At 47.5% G+C, this 5,000-nt stretch overlaps 2 non-coding genes across 2 annotated transcripts; both read left to right on the top strand.

The window, feature by feature from the left end:
* Nucleotides 1-2,250: 2,250 nt before the first annotated feature.
* On the top strand, nt 2,251-4,153 carry LOC128199005 (small subunit ribosomal RNA). The gene has a single exon (XR_008251708.1). It is a non-coding gene; the product is annotated as a small subunit ribosomal RNA (ribosomal RNA).
* Nucleotides 4,154-4,322: 169 nt separating this feature from the next.
* Nucleotides 4,323-4,479, top strand: LOC128199050 (5.8S ribosomal RNA). Its single transcript, XR_008251752.1, has one exon. It is a non-coding gene; the product is annotated as a 5.8S ribosomal RNA (ribosomal RNA).
* Nucleotides 4,480-5,000: the final 521 nt, after the last annotated feature.

Genomic DNA, 5,000 nt, shown 5'->3' with positions numbered 1-5,000 from the left:
ATGCATGCAGGGGGTCTGGTGATGAAGACGGGGGACAGTCACCATTCACGTTTTTCTCAATATTCATATTACGTGTGGATAAAGGGGCAGTGAAATTTTGTATATGAGTTAAGGTAAAATTAAATAAAATTAAAATTGGGATTATAGGACTTAGATACTTATTATAAGAAAATAACACAAATAATATTTGTGTTCACACTCATTAGGTGTGCTAACACTAAAAATTTAAAAATAAAAATAACATCTTACCCATATGCTACCTTCTGATCAGTTTGAAGGCGGTGCCAATCCAGTGTCATGTTTTATTAAAAAATTAAAATACAAACTTTGAAAAGCTCTTGATTTTTTTTTCACATATTTTTTCGTTTTTAACTATAGTGGTGAATCGTTCAATATTGTGCTTACCAAGGTTAAACCTATTAAATTATTATCACTAACTAATGTTAAGTTTTGTTAATTTGTTAAATACTACGATATACACCGCTGTACTATTATGATAATTTAATTTCATTATTTTCGTAACCAGTTGCATAAAATTAGATTTCATGCTTTCACATATCACAGTGTAAATAAATAAATTATTTAAACAGTCGGGACCTGTAAAAAAATGTAGACGAACATCATTCTATTCAATATAATAATAGGTCCCGACTGTTTTCTAATTTTCCAATTTTCTAATTGCTTTCTACACACGTGGACTGAGCTTGTTATTTTCTTTTCAGTTTTTGTATAATTTATGCAGTCGGGTTTTTTTTATTTGTTTAATTAATTTATTTATTTCACAACACCTTTTCAGTTACGATAGATATATTTGTTGGTTGCACGTTACAATAACATGTTGCAATAGTAAAAAAAAAAAAAATGTTTTTTTTCACTTCGACTCTATATAGCGTCTCACAGGTAGTGTTGTTGGTTTTTTTTTTTTATTTTTTTTCATTTCACCTATCTAAGAAAGAACACTTGGGTTATTAACCTCCTCCTTTTTTTTTTTTGAAGTCGGTTAAAAATGTAAATACCCTAAACAACAACAACAACAACAACAACAACAACAACAACAACAACAACAACAACAACAACAACAACAACAACAACAACAACAACAACTAGTCGAGTAGAAAGTGTAGAAAAAGTTGTTCACGAAACACCTCGCCATCCGCCAAACCCCAAAAACCCCCCCCCCCCCCCCCCCCCCCCCTCCGAGTCATTTTCGTAGTCGAAAATGTTTTTCCGGCCCGTTTTCGGGACACACAATAAACGAACGGCTCGATTTTTTGATTCGTTCAAAATAACACATACACATGTACACAGATTGCGCCGTCAGCGCGTTTACTACTATGACAGGGTCGTGGCGCGTCGACGTTTGAGGTGATTGTGTGAGAGTCTGGTGGCGCTCGCTTTTCTTCTCGGGTGTCGACGTGACACGGCGCGTGTTGTGCGTGTGCGCGTGCGCGCGTGTTATTGTGTTTTGCGATATGTTTGAATATATACGTACGTACGTACATGTCAATATATTAATTTATATGTGTGTGTACGTATGTATATATACGAATATACAACGTGGTGCGTGTGCGCGCGCGCGTACGTTCAAAAACAAAAAAAAACAACGGCGTTGCAACCGACGGAATCGCGTTTGACGCTTTTCCACACCCCGTGTAGTATGTATAATCGTCGTACGGCGAGAAATTCACAAACCACGGTGTCGGTAGCTTGATTTACTGTGTGCGGGGCGGCATCGTGTGTCGCCCTGGAACAATGTGTACTCCCAACTTGATTGAGCAATCAGTGAGTCTGGATGACGGTCTCTCACACTCCGGGCGACGACCCACGTGTGGTTTTCCGCAGAGTCACTGTTAAAACACTTACGGCTTCACTCTAGCAGTGGAGCGCCGTGTGTGGTATGTACGTCTCGTTCATAGAACGTTCAAGTTTCTTTGGGACCCGACGACAGCACTGCGAGAGTGTCTAATGGCATACTTTTCTGTGCGGTCGGAGGACGTGTCCTGTGAGATTGCGTCGTGTACGCTCTTCTTGCACAATGTCGGGCACCGCGCCGCGCTCCGTTCGCCGGAGCCGTGGCGCGATCACGTGCTTCAGAGGCCCTCTGCCACGCACGCACACCACCACCCACTCCCCCGCCTGTCGCGTGCGACGTGTGTCCGTCGAGCTTCCGGGTTGGGGACGAAGTGTGGGTGTGTGTTTGTGGGTCGTGTGGCGGGGGGAAGAGAGCTTAGATGATATATCGATATCTGCTCCCTGGTTGATCCTGCCAGTAGTTATATGCTTGTCTCAAAGATTAAGCCATGCATGTCTCAGTGCAAGCCGTATTAAGGCGATACCGCGAATGGCTCAATATATCAGTTTTGGTTCCTTAGATCTTACTCGGTTACTTGGATAACTGTGGTAATTCTAGAGCTAATACATGCAATCAGAACTCTGACCAGTGATGGGACGAGTGCTTTTATTAGATCAAAACCAATCGACGGAGGGCCTCGCGTCCGAAGTCGTTAATTTTGATGAATCTGGATAACTTTTGCCGATCGCACGGTCCAGTACCGGCGACGCATCTTTCAAATGTCTGCCTTATCAACTTTCGATGGTAGTTTCTGCGACTACCATGGTTGTCACGGGTAACGGGGAATCAGGGTTCGATTCCGGAGAGGGAGCCTGAGAAACGGCTACCACATCCAAGGAAGGCAGCAGGCGCGCAAATTACCCACTCCCGGCACGGGGAGGTAGTGACGAAAAATAACGATACGGGACTCTTACGAGGCCTCGTAATCGGAATGAGTACACTTTAAATATTTTAACGAGGAACAATTGGAGGGCAAGTCTGGTGCCAGCAGCCGCGGTAATTCCAGCTCCAATAGCGTATACTAAAATTGTTGCGGTTAAAAAGCTCGTAGTTGCATTTGTGCGCCGCGCTGTCGGTGCACCGCATCCGCGGTGATACTGACACGTCTGCGGAGCATATCGTCGGTGAGCCGTCGTTAACGCGACGGTTCAATATCAAAATCCTATCGCGGTGCTCTTCGTTGAGTGTCGAGATGGGCCGACAATTTTACTTTGAACAAATTAGAGTGCTCAAAGCGGGCTCAAAATGCCGCTTGAATATTTCGTGCATGGAATAATAGAATATGATCTCGGTTCTATTTTGTTGGTTTTCAGAACTCCGAGGTAATGATTAATAGGGATAACTGGGGGCATTCGTATTGCGACGTTAGAGGTGAAATTCTTGGATCGTCGCAAGACGAACATCAGCGAAAGCATTTGCCAAAGGTGTTTTCATCAATCAAGAACGAAAGTTAGAGGTTCGAAGGCGATTAGATACCGCCCTAGTTCTAACCGTAAATATGTCATCTAGCGATCCGCCGACGTTACTACAATGGCTCGGCGGGCAGCTTCCGGGAAACCAAAGATTTTGGACTCCGGGGGGAGTATGGTTGCAAAGCTGAAACTTAAAGGAATTGACGGAAGGGCACCACCAGGAGTGGAGCCTGCGGCTTAATTTGACTCAACACGGGAAATCTCACCAGGCCCGGACACCGGAAGGATTGACAGATTAACAGCTCTTTCTTGATTCGGTGGGTGGTGGTGCATGGCCGTTCTTAGTTGGTGGAGCGATTTGTCTGGTTAATTCCGGTAACGAACGAGACTCTAGCCTGCTAAATAGGCGTCGTCATTTAGGTGTGCGCGACTCCGGTCGCGCAACTCACTGGCGGCGTATTAAAGTTCTTCTTAGAGGGACCGGCGTCTTCGAGGCGCACGAGATTGAGCAATAACAGGTCTGTGATGCCCTTAGATGTCCTGGGCCGCACGCGCGCTACACTGAAGGAATCAGCATGTTCTCCCTGGCCTAGAGGCCCGGGCAACCCGTTGAAACTCCTTCGTGCTGGGGATTGGGGTTTGCAATTATCCCCCATAAACGAGGAATTCCTAGTAATCGCGGGTCATAAGCCCGCGATGATTAAGTCCCTGCCCTTTGTACACACCGCCCGTCGCTACTACCGATTGAATGATTTAGTGAGGTCTTCGGACCGACACGCGGTGGCTTCACGGCCGTCGGCGTTGCTGGGAAGTTGACCAAACTTGATCATTTAGAGGAAGTAAAAGTCGTAACAAGGTTTCCGTAGGGGAACCTGCGGAAGGATCATTAACGTACCGCGTACGCACATGTTTGCGTTTGCGCGTGCTCGTGTTGTCAGAGACGCACCGATCTAACCTCACTCACTCACTCACTCACTCACTCACTCACTCGCTCACTCGTACCACCCAACAAAACGACAACGCATGTGCACAACAAAAAACGAGAAAATGAAAACCATTACCCTGGACGGTGGATCACTTGGCTCGCGGGTCGATGAAGAACGCAGTTAACTGCGCGTCATAGTGTGAACTGCAGGACACATTTGAACATCGACATTTCGAACGTACATTTCGGTCCGTGGAGAAACATCCAGGACCACTCCTGTCTGAGGGCCGGCTGCATAAATACACACACCACACTGTCCACACAGTGCGACACGTGGCGCGTCCGGTGCAGTGCGTGCGTGCGCCGTTCGACGAGAGTGTCTCTCGATCGGCGGCGGCGCACGCGCTCCGCAGGTCCGCTCAAAAATATCACACGTGTGTGCGTGTGCGTGCGTCCGTGCGCGCTCGTCCCACCGACCCTTCCGTTTACGGTGAATCTGTGGCGACGTACGCGCGCACGTGTACGTGCGTGCCGCTGACGCGCACGCGTAGGCGGACTCGACGTCCGGACTCGCGCGGCGGCGCCGTGCGCTCTCGCGGCGCGCCCCTCTCGCCTCGCGGCGGGGGAGCGCGCTCGCGTGCGCGAACGGCGCCGTCGAGCCGACGGATATCGCGTCTGCCTCCACTTTTATCGTTGGCCTCAGATCAGGGAGGATCACCCGCCGAATTTAAGCATATTAGTAAGCGGAGGAAAAGAAACTAACCAGGATTTCGTTAGTAGCGGCGAGCGAACGCGAATCAGCCCAGCACTG

This window comes from Bicyclus anynana, chromosome 18, assembly GCF_947172395.1.
Source record: "Bicyclus anynana chromosome 18, ilBicAnyn1.1, whole genome shotgun sequence".
NCBI classification, from domain to species: Eukaryota; Metazoa; Arthropoda; class Insecta; order Lepidoptera; family Nymphalidae; genus Bicyclus; species Bicyclus anynana.
The sequence above is the reverse complement of the archived record's forward strand: the minus strand, read 5'-3'. Positions and strand labels throughout refer to the sequence as shown.